This window comes from Delphinus delphis, chromosome 6, assembly GCF_949987515.2.
Source record: "Delphinus delphis chromosome 6, mDelDel1.2, whole genome shotgun sequence".
Taxonomy (NCBI): domain Eukaryota; kingdom Metazoa; phylum Chordata; class Mammalia; order Artiodactyla; family Delphinidae; genus Delphinus; species Delphinus delphis.
In genome coordinates this window covers 52488123-52508678 of record NC_082688.1, presented here as the reverse complement: position 1 = coordinate 52508678, position 20556 = coordinate 52488123, and the positions used below count along the sequence as shown (strand labels likewise).

Sequence of the window (20556 nt, the reverse complement as noted above, 5' to 3'; positions counted from 1 at the left end):
GAATAGGATGTAAAAGGCTTGAAGTTGAGCAATGATAACTTGATACTGAGAAGCTAAGCTTCTGGAATATATGGTGTGTTAGGCAGAAACAGAGCTGGGCAGATAAATTGGGGTTAGATTTTATGCCAAGCCAAGGAGTCTGGTTTTTATCTTCTGGGAAGCTTGCGTACAGAAGGGAGACAGGGGAGGTTTAAAAGCAAGGGACTGACATGACCAGAGCTGTTCTTCTTAATTTTTAAAATCACTTCTAGGAAATTCCCAAGAACCGTTAATGTTTACTCATCTCAAAGTTAGGGTTAATTGTATGAACTTGGGGAGTCTATGTTTTGAGGCCTTAACCATTTTGCAGTTAACACACAGTTGACTGCTCTCCCTCTATTTGCCTATGACTATCTGATGTCTGAAGAGTTGGGAAGCATAGAATAAACTTATTTTTAAACAGTATGTTAGCTGTATTTTTAAGGAATATGTACAATGTTTTCCTTCAAATTCCAGACATCTTTTCAGGTGGAAAACCTCTATATTTAAAGCAACGGGGTTCAACTGTGGATTGGAAAAAGGTATAATAAATACAGTGTCCCAGCTTGGATAATAAATGATATGGTCCCCTTACCTAGTCTGGGGCATCACAGGTCTGTGGCAGAAGGAAAGAAAACATGGTGGAGCTGCAGGATGGCTCTTACAGCTTCTGCTCAGATGCAGCACGTGTTACTGCTGCTCATATTTCATCAGTCAAAGCCAGCCACAAGCTTGCTGAGTCCTGACTTCAATATGCTTCCTCCTGAGAAAGACACTGAAAGTCACTCGGACAGCCACCTAAATACGGATAGAATGTACGCTGATGCAATGCATACATCGGTATCCACATCTAGACATAGACCTCAATTATTAAGAAAGGTCTTAATTAGTTTTTAAACAATGAAATCAGGACCAGTCATTTTCCATTTGCTCTTGGCTACATCGCATCAATTTGCTGGCCCTGCTCTGTATTTCAGACTGCTGATCCTTGTAAAATACGTCCCTCGGGCTTCCTTGGTTTTGTTTAGGTTTGTTCAGTAGTAGGGTCTGGCTGGAGACTGGAGGATGTGAGGAGAGGAGAAGCGAGGCTATTTCTCCCTTCTCTTTCTCTGCTTCTGGCCGCACCCCTGGCCACTGCTGTGTCCCCTCCGGAGCTCCAGCAACCACCAGGCCACCCTTCCTGTTGGTCCCAGCTGCCTATGAGCAGCCGTCACTTGTGGGCTCCCATCTTTGTCTGCCCAACCCCCGGGATGAGAATGGCTTCTACAGTTCCCAATTTCCAGTCGCCTCACTCTTTGCTCCTTTATCTTTTGAAACACCTTTTGTCATATTAAATCCCCTCTGTTAAATGAACCCTCCACTGGCGTGGGTTCTATTTGCCCAGTTGGATGCTGTATAATACAGGCTCCCTTTGGTTCTGCATATTATTCACCCTTCTCAAGCTTGTCTAGTAGATAGAAACTTAAGTAATGTTTACTTTAAAAGTAAATGTAACAGGGCTAGCTGTAGACGTAGTTAATATGGTTAACCTCCTTTAAACCTCATATCGCAAGGCGAGACCCACAGTGGTTTTCTTTGGTTGTTGTTCTAGGCAACATCTGCAACAATATAGGTGTGTGGCACAAATGAATATCTTAATATTTAAAAAATAAATAAATATTTTAAAATACTTACAGGTTATTATCCCCTTTAAAAACATAGTAGGGCATAACAAGGGCAGGGAATTCATCTGAGAGCAAACAAGCAAATGACTGGCCCAGGTTCCATCCCTCAAAAAACAAGATAAACCTGTGTGTGTGTGTGTGTGTGTGTGTGTGTGTGTGTGTGTGTGTGTGTGCGCGCGTGTGCGTGTGCGTGTGTGTGTGATTAAGCTATACATTTGCATGTAGATATTGGCACTTACCTTAACATGCAGGTATATATACATGCATACACATGGCATTTATAAATTCATATACATAGATATGCATACAAGTGCAGACGATTTAACTATTTTTAAAGGACTATGGTCCTTTAGTAGTCTTTAAAGAGTTTATTTAAATGTAATGATCAAAGCCAAAGGATGATTCATGTAAAAGCTCCTATGTTGTATATCGAATTTCTATTGATTGTTTTGATACAATAATGGAAGCAAATTTTAAATTTGGAATGGAGTAGATAGAGACACTGAAGGAAAAAGACTCGATGGCATCCAGACAGAAGTTTTCGCCAATAAGAAGGGAGTGAATGGGCAAGTGACAGCCTTGGAGACAGTGGAGTCACGTGACGTTTCCCCTGAATTAACTAAGGGATTTGGCTTCAAGGTCTATGGGGGAGAGGGGCGGGAAGGGTTGGTCTCTAGGGAACAGTTTGGTCCTCCTGCCTCAGTCTGCTACTGGTCTAAGTCACCAGCAGGCACGGCTGCTGCTGGGGAGGTCCAAAGGGACACCTGAGGGGCTTCTGATGGTCCAAAGGGACACCTGCGGGGCTTCTGATGGTCCAAAGGGACACCTGAGGGGCTTCTCTGGGTATTGTCAGCACTGGGCAGGCCAGGAGCACATGAAGCAGAGCGGCAGCCGTTAGGGTTTTCTGAGTCAAGATGATGGCAGGTCCCTTTGAGGGACATGTGCTAAGGAGGAATCTAGTGGCATCGGGTCCCTGATGCGTCTTCCTGTGGACTTCAGAGATAGACTGGCCTGAATTCAAATCCCAGCTCAGCAACGTACCAGCTACATGAGCTTGAGCACATTATGCAATTTCTTGAGCCACAATCTCTGCCTTCATATAAATGGACAGGAATATGTATACAAAATGTCTGGTTCATAAAAAGCACGCAGTGATGCATTATTTTTTATTATTGATAATAATAACTGTTATTCATATTGCCGTGTTTGTAAAATGCTTGCAACCACTTGGGAATATAATTACACACCCCTGCTTTTCTGCAGTGGTAGAGGAATGCTTTAATCCCCTTTTCTCACGATACCGGCTAAGAAATGGAAGCCCAAAGAAGGTAAATAACTTGCCCCAATTTACTCCTTACTTGCTCAGCTAGAGAAAAGTGAACACAGAACGGTAGCCCATTCCATGGCCCTGTCTTCTAAACCAAGATCAACAAACATTCCAACTGGGTGTACCTCTCCCTGCTCACCCCCTTTACAGTGACTTTCCCAACAATGGTGGCGAAATCCATGAAGAATGCATCACATCAGCATCAAATCTTTTTCCTTTCCCTCATTAGAGTCTAACTCCCTGCCTCTTTTCATCTCTTGTTTTCATACCACTGCTTAATTCTTTTTCTCCCCTGAATCTCATTCTCCACTCACCCTTCATTCAATTCTCTGATACACTGTGCCTATTAGTTTATTTTTTAAGTCACTCAACAAACATGTACTGAGCACTTCTGACACTGGAGAATAATCGCTTAAGGAAATACCAGGGGCTCAAAACCTACGAAGGAAATGAATTTGTAAACAGAAATTGCAGTACCCGTGCTCAAGAAGGGGACAGAAGACCACGGGGGCCCCACGAACCTCCCACCAGCAGGAGGCAGTATAGCAAGGTGGTCGATGGCACAGACTCTGGAGTCGGAGGCACTGGATTTGAATCTCAGCTCCCTCCATCCATGTGTGCCCTTAGGGTAACTGTGTGGACTCAGAGGAGGAAGTGTATTTTCCTCCTTTGTAAAGTAGGAATAATCATAGTATCTGCCTCAGAGGGAGTGCGGGGAGTAACAAAAACTTTTAAGGATTAAATATTTAAAACTATTTACAAGTTGTCATCTCCCTTTAAATATAGAGCTGATCAGACTAAGGACAGGGGATCCATCTGAGAGCACATAGTAAGCATTCCATCAAAGTGCCTTCTTGTTTCCGTAAGAAGGAGAGTAAACAGAGATTTGAATCGTCATTGAATAGCCAGGGTTTAGGTTATTTATGAAAAAGGATCAGGATCTCTCCTCTTTCTTCAGCCAGAGCAAAAATTTCATAGTTCTGCTCCAAACCCAAATGATGACTGTGATCAAGAGAGGCTGAAGAACTGACCCTGAGGGTGGTTGATGATCGACTCTGTATGGAGGGTGGCCTGCCAGAGCTGATGGACGAAACTTGTGCAAATCCCGCATCTTACAACCTGTGTGGTCCAGCTGTGGGCTGAACAAAGAGCAGCATGTGTGATGTGAGAGCTTTGAATAGAGCCCGAGACTGCATGTTTCTCTGTGTGGGAAAATGGTTTACTCAGTGAATACTTGATTTCTTTCTAGCATCCTTTCCTACTAAGGAGCATAGGGCTGAAACCATGAGGATATTTCCCTGCCTTGCTGGCTCTATTTCTTGGGCAAGATGAGCTTATCATTTTCTATTCAGCTCCCAGCTAATAGAGAAGTTCCACAGGCAAAAGCAAAAACACACTGACAAAAAAAATCATGATAGCTGGAAAAAAACACGAATGTCCTCTGCCCTGCTCCACTGTTCGAAAAAACGAACTTTCTGGAAAAGGGACATTGGATTAATTCTTCAACACTTGCAGATTTCAGCTAAGGGAATCTGTAAACTCTGTTAATCTGTATGTATTCTATGGTCGTGTGTGTGTGTGTGTGTGTGGGTGTGGGTGTGGGTGTGTGTGTGTGGGTGTGTGGGTGTTGGTGGGGACTGGTTTAAAGGCAATTGCTGTAGCTCAGACAGGGTGGGAACTCATTTTTGTTTGGAATCAAATGTATTCAGAGCTGGATCAAATGAAAAACTTTATTCAGCATTTTCTGAAAGAAGCCATGCAAGGTCTCCTGTCTCTGCATCTAGGACCACAAATGCCACTGAAGTCACATAAGCTGTGTCCACGCACACATATATGTAATTTTTAATATTCCCCCCATGACCAGAATGGATTTGTTCCATTCAGTGGGAAGCCACAACATTTATTACATCTCTTTCTCAAATAAACCTCAAAGCTAGCATTTCATCTTTCCTCATGTAATCATCATAAGGTAGAAAATGAAATTTTCCAAACCTAAAAGCATGTTGCTAAGAGCTCCAGGGCACTGCATGTCACTTCTTACTTTGATGTGTTCGAGGATGACAAAAAAACATGAGAAAGGAAAGAAAAGAGAAAGATGCCCTGCATCTTCCTTAGGATTTTCAGAAAGCTTTTTTTTTTTTTTTTAACTCTTTATATAGTGACAAGATGGAGCTGATTAAAAGAAGACAAGGAAAGTGTTGGTGCCAGACCACTTCATTCCAGAAAGGCATGCAAGAACTCCTGTCAGAATCAGGGATGATTTCACAGCCCCTCTTGCATATTAATGAACTACAAGTAACCTCAGTTTAGTGGTGCAGATGCAACATTTCAGGAGCCGTGCCAGGATTCAGCGATAAATGCCAGCTCCAGGGGAAATACATTTCATGATAGAATTAGGAGATCAGCCATCTGAGACGTCCACAGAAATCACCCCCCACCCTTCGAAATGCAAGGGGGTTTCTGGGGAGCAGGGCGCTGGTGGCGTGCTGGATGCGGGGTAGACGGGGTTATTTATCTGAATCTGGTTCCTGTACATTTGTTCCATCTTCAACTCTTCTGATGCTGCCTATGTCCTCAAACAACAAATCAATCCACCAGCCTAAAGGTCAAGTTCAGGTGAACTGATTAATTTTGCTGCCTATTTTTCTGGTGTGATTTTTAAAAAACTGCTTAAACCTCGAATCCTCTTGCTTTAGAAGCAAAACATCTCTTTTCACCAAGCTCATCCTCCTGCCACTGCCTGTCAGGCGCTTTTCTTTCCCGACTTCCTACAACCTGTGGTTTGCAGACAGAAGACACCCTCCCAGCAATTCTCTTCTCTCCCAGCGTTCGTCCAGAATTTGCTGGATTCTCAACCCCTTGCTCACTCATTCCCCTTTGCCCCGTACGCAGAGTACGACCGTTACTTCGTCTGTGCTCACCATCTGTTTCTGAAATTCCTCTGATACAGAAATCACATGACAGTTTGAGGTGCAGCCATCTCAATGCTGCAAGGTTTCGCTTGGCAGGGTTTGGAAGGGATGGCGGCTGCATGGTTCTGCCTTACGACACTGACCAGCTAACGTGGTGTGATAGCTAGCTAGCCCTCTAGAAGGACCTTCAAAAGCAGCTGCTGACTCTCTCAGATGTTTCTGTGAGACTGAAAATAGAGAATAAAGCTGCAGCCTTCATTTTCAGCTGAGACCCAGGCTCGACTGCAGCCAACAAGAGAAAACACGGATGGAGCTGTGCTCTGGGCTGTCACGTAAGGAAAGAGCATCGCCAGGTTTGACTCAGTTGCTCTCTTGGTCAATCCTTGCCACCACAACGCCGCATAGGAAAACACTGAGATTCAGCAGCTTAACACAATTATTCTTTCTTGCCCAGAGGCCCAGATCAGCTGGGGGTCGGCTGACCTTGCCTGGGCCTCCTCCCTGGGTTGGCCTGCAAGCTGCGGATTACGTCCAGGTCTGCTCCACGTGTCCGTCCTCCTCTTGGACCAGGGGACTACCTCTACCAGGTTTATGTTCATATGGTGATGGCAGAGTGCAAGAGGAGAGATCCAACTGTGCTTGGGTCATATCTGCTAACATTCCATTGGTCAAAGCAAGTCATGTGACCAAACTCGAAATCAAAGGCAAGGAAGGATAGTCCCATGCTTAAGCCCAGGTTCAATGGGGATCAGAAAGCAGTCTTCTCCCATGGAGATAGGGAAGGGGTAAAAATAATTAAGTAACAACATATGATCTACCACACTTACTGTGGTGGACAGATGGGTGCCCTTCCAAGTACCCATTTCTTCTTTTGGTAATGACTTTGATTTTCATACTGATATCTAATTTCTTAGTGGTTATACCTTTTGGAGAAACTGATGCTCAGTCAGGTTCTACAGATTAGGTCTGTAGATCAGGCTTATGTTCCCAGCATAATCTTGCCCCTGTCCACAATTATAGGTTTAACAATAAACTCATGATCCAATATGGACCAATTAGAATGGAGGATACATTTGCTAGGAGCTCCTGGAAAACAGGCTTTCTTCTTATGCTGTGGGAACTACTAGAAGACATGCTGTCAGCAGCGTGGTTACAGGAGGGCTTTTTGCAACTGCTGGGCTGTGATGATGAAGCTGGCACACAGAGGAGGATGTACGTGAGATAACTGCAGGAAAATCAATCCATCCCCTAATCAATCCTAACCTGAAGCTCACACAATTTCAGGGTTTTTTAGTTAAGTCAGCTAATACATTACCTGATTATTTATTGAGTTTTCAAATCACTTGCAATTACACTACTTTAGTGAATTCACTCTCTGGGTGACTTTGGGATACTGGGTGTGTGTGTGTGCATGTGGGTGCACATGCGTGTGCGTCTGGTTTGTATGGTGTGATATTAATTCCTCTGGGCCTCGGATTCCTGATCCACAATATGGAAATAATTGTTGTATACAGTAATGTGATAGTGCATGTCAAGGCCCTAGTACACAGCAGGTAGCGCCATCCTGCACATTCCTGCAGGCTGTTCCCCAGATAAGAGAACGAGGGGGCACTGAAGACAGAATCAATTCACCAAGCCCTGTGCCTGTGGAGCTACCGCCAGCAAGAGAGGATGTCTTTTTCTAACTTTCCCCAAATCCATGGGTTAGCAGAGGCCCTGACAGAAGACATTTAACAGACATCAGTTCCTTATTTCCCCATCTGTAGTCATTACTTCTTTTGATAGAAAACAACAACCGAATTTTCTGTTGTTCAGCAATAGGATTCTTAAGGAATGTTGCAAAATTTTTATTGTTTCTGTCTTGAAAAGCAGTTGATTTCACCCCTATTCTGTGGTCACTTCTTTTCCCTATTCCTTTCCTGAAGCTCATTTCTTTTCCCCTCTGTTGTTTCCTATCTTCTGCTTTTCCACTAGCCTCCCCTTTCTGGTCCCTTCCTTTCTTTCTGCTCCCCAGCCTCTGCCTGTTTTTGCCTCCCTCTCTTACTCTAGGAAATGACTTCTGAGGACATGGCCTTTGCAACCTCAGGGTCTCTTCATGTCAGAGCTGATAGGCATTCTCCAAGAGCAATGCCTGGAGTGAGACATATCTGAACACTAATCCTGTTTCTATGACTTTGGACATACTAAGGTCTCTGGGCCTTGCTTTTCCCCTCAGTAGAATTGGTCTAACTCAGGGTCGGTGTGGAGGACTCAATGAAATAATGTGTGTCAAACATCTGAGCTTACATAATCAATCAATAAGCTGTAGCTTCTTCTCCTTCTAGCTTCGCCAATTAAGGTCATAGCTGTACATGCCAAGCCTGGAGTAGCCACCAAACATTCAGCATACAGCAGTCGCCTCTGACTTAAATAGAACAGCTGCTGATGCCATTATTTTCCTGCCTTAGCTTTCTTCCCTATAAACAAGTCTTCACCTAATTGTTTGAAGAGCTGAAACATCTCTTGTCCAAACATGGACAGAGAACATAGGGGTGAACACTCCAGTTCATGGCTACTGAGAGAATTCTGGGAACGCTTCCCGCATGCCCTCAGGCAGATGGTTGGCCCACATATATTTCAACAACACAAATTAATGTAAAACATATTCATGTATGTATTAATTAATGCTAATGTATTCACAAGAGATTTGGATAACGGGCAGTCCATTTTGACACCTCCCTCCTAATCCATTCGCCTTAAAGAGACTAAATCTTGCTTAATTTTTGGCTCAAACAAGTAGATCTCCTGTGATTTGGGGCGCTTGCTCTCTTCACACTCCCTATGGCCACCTGCTGGCTATCTAAGAATTACTCTAATTGGTAAAAAAGCCTTCCATACTGTAATTAGATGAGAGGAGAGATGGGGTCTGTGCAAATACTAGACTAAATTAGCACTTGAGTATGAATGAATATGTGTCTCAGGGAAATACGATAAAAATAGGTATAAGAGTAAATTAGTAGTATTTGAAGAAGAGGCTGAAAATGAAGGAGTAGTCACTTGGGATGGGAGGGGGGCCCAGAAAGGGAAGGGGAATCCAGGGGTGAAAAAGGCAAGCACGAAGACGTTAGAAAATTGCCCGGAGTCAGATCTTTGTATCTTGAAACAGAAGCTGTGTTCTGAGGAATTTTTTTTTCATGGAGTAGCATGACACAATTTAGGCAAGGTTGAATTTTAAGGTTGATTTTGTCACCGCTGTTTTTGAAAACTGAGTTGCCTTCCGTAGAGGAGGATTTTCCTTAGGGAATTATTTAATGGTAAAGCTTGAATATAGAGTTTAGAGACTAATAAAGCCTCTGCCTTCCAGAAGTTTACAGTCAAATTTGGATAACTATGGAACGAGATAAGACACATATCAAAGGCAAATGTATCTAACATCCTGCTTTCTTCTGACCCTCTGCTGGCCTTATCTCTGAGGGATACGCAGGTCTTTGGGAATTGGGTTGTCAGAGCTTCTGTTACTGGGAGGTATACAGTTAAATAGGAAGCCCGTCCTGAACCTGGAGGAGTTAACACTCTGCTTTCTTACTCCCTATTGTCATTTCTCTGTTCAAACTGGAAGATTTTCACTCTAGAAACAAACTGCGTAACCCACGATGAAATCATTAATACAGGGGATGAAGAAGAATAAAGGCCAAATCTGGAATGGATACCAATGAGAAAAGCAAAATAATCCCTTCCATTTTCCTGTGCTGGGCAGTTTTCAAAGCCCTTTCAGAAGCATCATCACAACTACCCTGTGGAGGCTTCAAGGTGAGCGGTAGAGTCCAGGCTGACATTCAGATAGGTTTCTGCTTCTGTAAAATCAGGAGCTTTGAGAAAGTAGTTATTGTGACAGCACCTCCACGATGGTCTCCGTATCACCCACCTCCCAGTATTCATGCCCTTGGGTAATTCCTCCCCTTGAACATGGGCAGGATATAGTGGCTCTTAAAGACTAAACCATGGCAGAAGTGATGGGATATAACTTATGAGATTAGGTCATAAAAAGACTATGGCTTCTGTCTTAGGAACTCTCTCTCTCATCCTCTCTCTCTCGGATATTTTCACTCTGGGGAAAGAGAGCAGCCCTTTTAGTGAAGAACTGATGTCTCTGGTCAAGAGCCAGAGAGGATGGGAGGCTGGGCAATATCCACGTGAGACAGCTTGGAGGCAGATCTCCCCCGAGGTGAGCCTGAGGTGACTGCATCCTGGGATACCCTGAGCCAGAGGGATGAGCCAGAGGCATTCGCCTGAGCTACTCCAGGATTCTTGACCCACAGAAACTGTGAGATAATAAACATTTGTGCTTCTCAGTTGCTGAGCCTTGTGGTACTTTGTTATGCAGCTATGTATAACTAAGATAATTGCCTTTTGTCTTTATAAACTATGCTTTTTTTTTTGCTTGTAAAACTGAGATATGCTTATTATTAAAACAGAAAAATAAAGAAAATCAAAAATACCCAGCAGTGGTAACCAAGAGTTTATCAATACTCTCCACAGAGTAGCCAGAGTGAACCATTTAAAATGTGAATCATATCAATCCATCCCCTGTCCAAAGCCATCCAATGGCATCCCATTCCATTGGAATATAATCTAAGGTTCCTACAGTGGCCTCCAAGGCCAATATGACACCCCTGTTGTCCCTCTGATCACATCGTGTTGCTCTTTCCCTCATTCACTGAGCTCTAGCAAGCCTAGCCTCTTGATACTTAGCAAGTCTGTCCTGCATACTCTTGCTTTGTTTTGTTGAGTTTTTTTTTTGACAATTAGAAATTGTATATATTTAAGGTATACAATGTGATTTTTTGATATACGTATACATTGTGAAATGCTTACCAAGTCAAACTAATTAACATATACATCATCTCCCGTAGTTACCATACGTGTGTGTGTGGTGAGAACACCTGAGATCTACTGTCTTAGCAAATTTCAAGTATACAATATATTATTATTAACTGCAGTCAACATGCTCTATATTAGATCTCCAGAACTGATTCACCTTGTAACTAAAAGCTTATGCCCTCTGTTCAATACCTCTCCTTTTCCCCCATTCCCCTCAGCCTCTGACAACAACCATTCTACTCTCTGTTGCTATGAGTGTGTTTTAGATTTCACATATAAGTGAGATCATACGATACTTGTCTTTCTGTGGCTTATTTCACTTAGCATAATGTCCTCCAGGTTCAAATATCCATGTTGTTGCAAATATCTGATAAGGGGTTAATATCCCAAATATATAAGAAATTCATAGAACTCAATAGCAAAAAAACACAAAAGACAAATAACCCAAATAACTAGATTAAAAAAATGGGCAAAGGACTTGTATAGACATTTTTTCAAAGAGGACATACAAATGGCTAACAGTATATGAAAAGATGCTCAACATCACTAATTATCAGGGAAACACAAATCAAGATCATAATGAGATAATAACTGTTGGTGAGGATGTAGAGAAAAGGGAACCCTTGTGCACTATTGGTGGAAATGTAAATTGGTGCAGCCACTATGAAAAACAGTATGGAGGTTCCTCAAAAAATTAAAAGTAGAACTACCATGTGATCCAGCAATCCCACTTCTAGGTATATATCCAAGGGAAGCAAAATCACTATCTCAAAGAGATATCTGCGCTCTCTTGTTTATTGTGGCATTATTCACAGTAGCCAAGATTTGGAAGCAATCATATATGTAAATGAATAGACAAAATGTGATATATACTGGGTGTGTTTATTTTATTCTTGTATTTGTGTCTTTTAGAAAAGTGAATAATCAGTAAGTGGCTTAAGTTTTGCAATAATAGCATTTGATGCTCATATCTATCTATGTATCTATCTACATATATATACACATATATTATATATATATATATATATATATATATATATATATATATATATATAATTAAGCCTTAAAAAAGCAGGAAATCCTTCCATTTGCCACATGTCTCAAGTGCTCTTGCTCCAGGGTCATGTGCTCACTGTTTTCTTTGCTGAACTGTTCTTCCCCCAGATGGTCACATGGCCTACCTCCTCATCCCATTCATCTCTCACATGTGACCTCCTTAGGTCCCTGTTTAAATCTTACTTCACAGAGACACTTTCCCTGGATACCCCGTCTAAAATAGCTCCCTTCACTTACTCCCTCCATGCTTTATCCCTCCTCATAGCATTCTGTCATGTTATTTGCTGTTACTTTTTGTGTTATTGTCTCTCTCTCTCCCACTAGAGTGTTGGTTCTCTAGATGCAGGGATTTTGTTTTGTTCACTGCTGTTTCCTCAGTCCAATAAATATTTGTTGAATGAAATTTATGAATACTATGATTATTGACTGTATTTCCTTTCATTCTTTACTCTCTCTTTTTCTCCCTCTACAAAGGTTTCAGATTTTTAGGTAGTTTATTTCTACAAGCAGAAAATAAAATATATTTTAGAAAGATAAAACTACAGTTTTCAGATCGTTAGAATCCTTAGAACACAATTTCTATACAGTATTTTATCACAGGGACAGAAATTCCTGAACACATAGGGATGGCATAAAAAACCCAGCCAAGCTTTCTGAGCTTCTGTGTCCTCATCTTGAATACGGAGATGCCTCAAACACATGAAATGAGACAGGGAACTCACTTTGCACAGGGGCACACAGTGAGAAATCAATAAATGGGAAAGAAACAGGGATCTCATATCAGGAGTTTCAGGGAGTATTGTAAATAACAAAGATATTTATTCTAGGTTTCTTTGGAAGAGTGTTTACAAAAAGAAACACACATGGCAAAGTTCTTCTTTTCCCATTCATCTCCTCATATCTTCTGTCCCCCCTTTTGGTCCCATATAGTCCCCTCACTGATATAATATTTTTTCTCCTTCCTTTCTTTCAATGTAAATCAAGCTATTTCCTCCACAACTTTAGATGTAGGCCTCCCACCCTCAACTCAGTAATTCATTCTGGTGAAAAATATTTGAGGACTGGGGAGGGAGAACAGGAAGGAAAGACTTGAGCAGAATTTTCCTGGGATTCAGGCAGGGTTTTTGAAGTAGGAGACAGAAAAAGACACTGAAAACTCACATGTTAGTATATATATATTTTTTTCTATCATACATTCATTGTAATGTATTTAACTATTCCTAATTATTAGACACTCAGTTTCAGAGCTTTTGCTCTTCTAAATATTGCTGTGCTGAACATCTTTGTATGTTCCTTACTTGCAATTCTGATTCTTTTTCTAGGATGATGTATTAGTTGGGGTCCAGAAAGGAAAAAGAAGGCACACTTAAATGGGGCAACTGAGGACTATTTTAAAAAGTGTGAGCAGCATTAAAGCATCAAGAGCTGGTGAACAGCTGGGAGCTGTCACCACCCCAGGCCCAAAGGGGCAAAAAGAAGGAGCAGTAACTGCAACTGAGAGACAGAAGCGGAGCTGAAGCTGTGGAGGTGGCTGGAGTTGTAGGAGATGGCCTCCCACGATAAGCTGTGGCCTGCACTAGAGGAATTCAGCCACTCCTAACACGTGGCCTTGCTAGGGAACTATATGCTCCCACTTTTCTCTCCTCCCATTCTCTGATCTCCTACTGGAGATTTCCATTGGCTGAATCCAAGTAGAAGTCAGAACACTAGGGAGCCCATGATGCAGAAAGGAAGAAGGGTGGAGAATAGATCTGGAGGACCTAGTAGAGAATATCCATGAGAGTAGGACCTCTAGAACTGCAATTTCTAGGTCAAAGGGTAAATTAGGTTTAACGTGTTTAACATATATTGCCTTAGATTTTTAAAAAAATACAATCTTACTTTCTATGTTAGAGGCTTCTGTATGTTTACCAAAATCTATTTCCTAGTCCCTCTGGAACAAAAAATAGCCTATGTTTCCCAGCCTGCCTTGCAGGTAGGTGTAGCCATGTGACTGACTTCTGGTCAAGAGGTTATAGATGGACGTGATAGATGCCCCTTCCAGATCTAAATCATAAAAACTTCCTATGGGCGATCCTTCAGCCTCCTTTTCCTTCTTGTCCATTTAAATAAAAAGATAACCATGGTGACCTTGGCTATCATCTGTTGAAGCTGGTAGAGCTACAATATGGCAGATGCCTGGGTCTTGCTGTTTAGAGGAGGGCTACTGGAGACACATGCACTAAGATGTTAGTGAGCCTAAACTTGTATGTTGCTATATCACTGTAGCAGACACTTCTGCTACCATATGCCACAGTCCTGCGTCTCTTCGGCCCACCTGTGATTTCTACTGCTGCTGAGATAAAAAGTTCTATAAAAACTCGGACAGGCTTTGTGTTGGTTGTATCCCACCTCAAATATACACTGAGCATCTTTCTACATTTTGTCCGGGGGACTTCTCTGCCCCTGCAGGAATCTACCTGGCCTACATACAAGCAAATGCATCATGGATAAGCAAGAGTATTAACATCCCCAGGAGCAACCCTCAAACAATGCGGACAGCAGTGGGTCAATAAATGCTCCAGTTTCCACCCTTCAGAAAGAGAATTGTAGGAGGCATTCAATACACAATTCCTGCAGAACTGAGCCCACAGCAGTGGCCTTGATAACACATTTCATAGTGTGCTTTCCTTCTTCCCTGTCTCTCCTTATTCCTTCATTTTCGTCTCCTGGGATCACTTTCCAAATAAACTACCAGGACTCAGGTCCTTGATGCCTTCTGCTTTTGAAAGAACCCAAATTAAGGCAGACATTGATAGTTCCATGTTTATCTATTATAACTCCTAGAATTATTGTAAGAAATAACGTAAGTAGTATCATTAAGCAGGATGCTGTCATAATAACATTTAAAACATGGGCATTGATATAGAGGTCAGGGAAGAGCAGTGAGGAAACTGATATTGGAGGCTGGAAAAAAAAGACGTATTATGCAGTGACAAAACACTTGGTAAAACTGTTGTCTGTGATGACTTGGAAGAACACACTATATGTTACTGAGACTGTAGCTTGAAGGGAAGTGGTTGTCAGAAATCAGTGTAATGGAATATGTTGGCATTTATTTTCTACTTTTAGCAAATTATTACAAAAAAAGATAACCATGGGTGAATGGATAAACAAAATATGGTATATATATACACAATGGAATATTATTGAGCCTTAAAAAGGAAGGAAATTCTGGTACATGCTACAACATGGATGGACCTTGAAGCCATTATGCTAAGTGAAATAAGCCAGTTACAAAAAAGACCAAATATGTAAAAAAGGATTCCACATAGATGAGATACCTAAAGTTGTCAAATTCATGGAGACAGAAAGTAAATGGTGGTTGTCAAGGGCTGGGCCAAGGGAGGATGGGGAGTTAGTGTTTAATAGGTACAGAGCTTTAGCTGGGGAAGATTAAAAGAGTTCTGTGGATGGATGACGATGATGTTTGTACAACAATGTAAATGAAGTTAATGCCACTGAATGGTACATTTACAAATGGATAAGACGGTAAATTTTGTTGTGAATATCTTTACTACAATAAAAAAGCAGATAACCTCAGAATGGAATTGACCAGTTTCCACACAGGATAAAAGGGATTAGAGAGTGCAGACATTTGGTACCAAAGGTTGGAAAAGCTATTGCTTCTAATACTAAGCTGTTGATCCAAATACTAAGAGATAAGCATGGAAAAGGATTTATGCAACAAAGGCCCAATAAAACTCAGCCCTGTGGCAAAGATCAGATTGAGGGCTTGGCCTTCTCACCTGTACCATAATTCTAGACAGCTTTAAGAAAGTCATCACTGAAATCAGAGAGGAAGAGAGGGGTGGTGATAAAGCAAAGAAATAAATCAGGTCTGAAAATCATGATTAGGAGAGAATTTTGGGTGTGGTTACTGGTACATGAAACTGAATGGAAGCAAATAGATCAGAAGTTGATTTTGTGTCTTAGGGTACAGTGATTGCCAACGAAACCACAAACCTGGACTGAAAATCCCTTTAACTACGTGAGGCTTAAAACAACCTTCAGGCATCCACATTTATACCAGCTTGAAGTGTGCAGTGAAAACTGTACAGCCCCGAAGGACCGTTTTTTCCTCAATAGCAACTTTGAAAATGGACAATAAAGAATTCTCAGAAGGCAGAGCCAGAAGCCAGGAGCAATGTGTAAGAGAGTTGCTCCCAGAGAGCAGAATCAGTGGTATGTGTTCCCATTCCTCCACGGGAGTACTGATGGTTTTCATCCTCTCCCTGTCCCACCATTGAGTGGGTGTGTTGGGATGAGATGAAGGAGAAAATGACTTGTCTTTTTAATTCAAAGCCTGCTGGACCACAGGGAGTCCCATCTAGACGGATGGCATGGACTGTGTGTATTCTGGAGATGCAGAGCTTTGAAATGGGTACAGCGGCTGGTTGGGACTTTTGAGTTGTTTCTCAAAGTTGTTGCTGGGGAGGAGCAAGTGTGTTCTTTGTGTGAGAATGAGAGTCAAATGGAAGAGCTGACTGTGGCCAAGACTTCGATGTGTTCACCATCACTTGTTTTCCTTCATACTGGGTACACAACTAGACTACATTTCTCAGCTTCCCTTGAATCTAGATGTGGCTAAGTGACAGAGATCTGACCAATGTGGATGTAGGAAAAACTGATGTATGTGACTTCCAGGCACGGCCCATACAATCCTCCCAGGGGGCCATCTTTTCTCTTTCTGGAATGCAGGGATGGGTACATCTCCTAGGAAAAACTTGGGATTCACTTGTTGAAGATGGCAGAGCCACAAAATGAAGAGGGTCTGGGTCTCTGAATCACACTTGAAAAAAATGTATCCCATCAGGAACAACCTTACTGGGCTGTGATAAGAGTAAGAAATAACTTTTTTTGTGACAGCCACTAATTTTCCTTTTTCCTGTACCAGGGACTAGATTTACCTCTACTGACATACTACGATAAAGATAATATATGCTTGAATATAGATGATTTGGTGAAGTCAGAAAGTAAAAGGAAATAAAAACTCTGTTTTTCCACTCCCCAGAGTTAACCACTTTTAATATTTTAGTGTGTGTTCTTACTAACATTTTTTTCTATGCATTTATTTTTGCATAAAAACATTCATACGTCTTAGGTGGAAATATTATGAAGAGAGTTTTGGTGATAGAAAGTATTTCCCAATCTGGATCTCTAATTGCTCAGATTATTCAACATATGTTTTAAAAATGTAAACTCCAGGGCTTCCCTGGTGGCACAGTGGTTGGGAGTCCGCCTGCTGATGCAGGGGACACGCGTCCGTGCCCCGGTCCGGGAAGATCCCACATGCCGCGGAGCGGCTGGGCCCGTGAGCCGTGGCCGCTGAGCCTGCGCGTCCGGAGCCTGTGCTCTGCAACGGGAGAGGCCACAACTGTGAGAGGCCCGCGTACAGGGAAAAAAAAAAAAAAAAAGGAAACTCCATAGTTGATTAAAATCATTAGCAATAAAAATGAACTTGAAGAGATTTTTCTTATCTTACTGATATTCATACATGCTATGAAGCAAAGAATTGTCTGTTAGTTTCACCATTTCACGCTCAGCGAGTAACACAGGGACAGGCAAAAAGAGGCACTAAATAACTATCTGTTGAGTACACTGACATGTGAATGAATGGATGAATGAATGAATGAGGACAATTCTGCTTTAGTACAACAGGAAAAAAGTTGTTCATTAATCATCCTGGCAGTGTCTAAACTATGTAAATAACTTAACCATTTTAGATGGGTTGTATCAGTTGTTTTAAACATACATCAGAGATGCTAAGATATGCCCTTTGAAGGGTGGAAGGAAGAATATTGCTAATGAAAATATTTCTTCTTCCTTACCACACCATCCTCGGGCTGACCGTGGTGGACGTCTTGAGCGTAGTCGACCCGCAGCCTGTGCGCCCCGCACCGCCTCCTGTGGAAGCTTGAGCCGGCTGTGTAGCTTTCTCCCTTTGTCTCATAACCGCGTCCACCAATGAGAATGCTAATTCACCAGCTGCCCGCCTTAACAGATTCAAGAACAAGGGGAAAGACAGTCCAGGAATGAGGCGGCACCGAACAGAAGTTAGTGTGGAGCTCAGGAAAGCTAAGAAGAGTGACCAGATGCTGAAAAGGAGAAATGTCAGCTCTTTTCCAGATGATGCTGCTTCTCCACTGCAGGAAAACCGCAACAACCAGGGCACTGTAAATTGGTCTGTTGATGACATTGTCAAAGGCACAAATAGCAACAATTTGCAAAGCCAGCTCCAAGGTACAAAAGCTGCTAGGAAACTGCTTTCCAGGGAGAAACAGCCCCCTATAGACAGCATAATCCGGGCTGGTTTGATTCCAAAATTTGCGTCCTTCTTGGGCAGAACTGATTGTAGTCCCATTCAGTTTGAATCTGCTTGGGTCCTCACTTACATTGCTTCCGGGACATCAGAACAGACCAAAGCTGTGGTAGATGGAGGTGCTATCCCAGCATTCATTTCTCTGTTGGCATCTCTCCACACTCACATCAGTGAACAAGCTGTATGGGCTCTAGGAAACATTGCAGGTGATGGCTCGGTTTTCCGAGACTTGGTTATCAAGTACGGTGCAGTTGACCCGCTGTTGGCACTTTTGGCGGCTCCTGATTTGTCATCTTAACATGTGCTTACTTACGTAATCTTACCTGGACACTTTCAAATCTTTGTCGCAACAAGAATCCTGCACCCCCCCCCCCTTAGATGCTGTTGAGCAAATTCTTCCTACTTTAGTTCGTCTCCTGCAACATGATGATCCAGAAGTTTTAGCTGATACCTGCTGGGCTATTTCCTACCTTACCGATGGTCCAAATGAACGGATTGAAATGGTTGTGAAAACGGGGGTTGTACCTCAACTGGTGAAGCTTTTAGGAGCTACTGAATTGCCAATTGTGACTCCCGCGCTAAGAGCCGTAAGGAATATCATCACTGGGACAGATGAACAGACTCAGGTTGTAATAGATGCAGGAGTACTTGCCATCTTTCCCAGCCTGCGAACAAACTCCAAAACTAACATTCAGAAGGAAGCTACGTGGACGATGTCAAACATCACGGCTGGCTGCCGGGACCAGATACAGCAAGTTGTACATCATGGCTTAGTCTCGTTCCTTGTTGGCGTTCTCTCTAAGGCCGACTTTAAGACACAAAAGGAAGCTGTATGGGCTGTGATCAACTACACAAGGGGCGGAACAGTTGAGCAGATCGTATACCTTTTTCATTGTGGCGTAATAGAACCGTTGATGAACCTCCTAACTGCGAAAGACACCAAAATTATTCTGGTTACTCTGGACGCCATCTCAAATATCTTTCACGCTGCTGAGAAACTAGGGGAAACTGAGAAACTTAGTATAAGGATCGAAGAATGTGGAGGTTTGGACAAAACTGAAGCTCTACAAAACCATGAACATGAGTCTGTGTACAAAGCTTCATTGAACTTGATTGAGAAGTGTTTCTCTGTGGAGGAAGAGGCAGATCAAAATGTGGTGCCAGAAACTACCTCTGAAGGGTTACATTCCAAGTTCAGGATGGCACTGCTGGGACCTTCAGCTTTTAGACTGTACAGCTGAGGCATAAAGTTGTTTGTTGTGCACTGTGTCTGGTAGAAGTTTGTCTTACTGTTTCTCTACTAAGAACTCTTTACATGTGGTTTGTTATTTTAGCACTTTTTACAAAGAAACGCTACTTGAACAGTTCCAAACTGTACATACTGTATGAAGCTTCTCCTCTCAATGGGTTTCCTATTTCTATGTGGAATTTCATATCTTGCAGTGTCCTGTAAATAAAGATTAAACTCCAAAAAAAAAAAAATTCTTCTTCCATAAGAAAAGAGTGGAAGTAGAAATAAAGAACAGCAGAATACAGGCCACATCCTTGCCCCAGGCTGTAGCATCCACCTGACAATATATCAATATAATTTAAATGGATCTTGAGTTTATAGGCTAAACAAGTCTTTTTATAACTTGAATTCTCCATTCTAGAATTCCTAATATGACTTCATTTCTCCATTAAGCAGCATGAATACTAAAGTAATTTTTTTTTAAAGGAAGGCCCTTTTAAATCTGAGGAATTTTTCTCTTTAAAGACAGACTATTTGGGAAAAATTCTTAGGTCACAACTTTCCAAAACCGTAGATACTGCTCCCATGAATTATCGCATATAACATTTCAGAGAAATTTTAGGTCAACCTGGTTTCTTTCTCCTTTGATGATTCTTTTTGTTAATTTTCCTTATACTTAAAGGGTTTTTCTTCCCCTTATGGTTAAAATGCAAAATTTTTGCCAGAGTTTGTCTAAGTGTGTTTGCCAGTTTTCATCAAATGTGATATGGTGACTTGCAGTTTGTTCATTTGTCTTTTTCAATTCAGGTAGGTTCTTTAATTATCTTAATCACAGACTGATGGTGTGTGGCTGCCTCACTCCAGGGGCCTCCTAAAACCAGAGACTATGTCTTAGCCATATGTATATCTTCAGCCTTTGGCATAGCAGTGATGGGTGACTGAAGTAATGAAGATTAGAGTTACCTGGGAAAATCTTTAGTAAAGGAAGTATCCATGCATTGATAGAATGACATTTTACTGCGTTTGACTTCCACATGATTTCATGGATCTACTGGACCACAATGATTGTGAAACTTTGGTCAGGTGATTTGCTTTAAGTGATGGGATATTAGTAACTGTGATGCCAG

General features: G+C 42.0%; 1 pseudogene; it reads left to right on the top strand.

Moving 5' to 3' along the window:
• The window catches only part of LOC132427666 (importin subunit alpha-1 pseudogene), a 113480-nt pseudogene extending 94054 nt beyond the window's left edge, over positions 1-19426 (top strand).
• The last annotated feature ends 1130 nt before the right edge of the window (positions 19427-20556 follow it).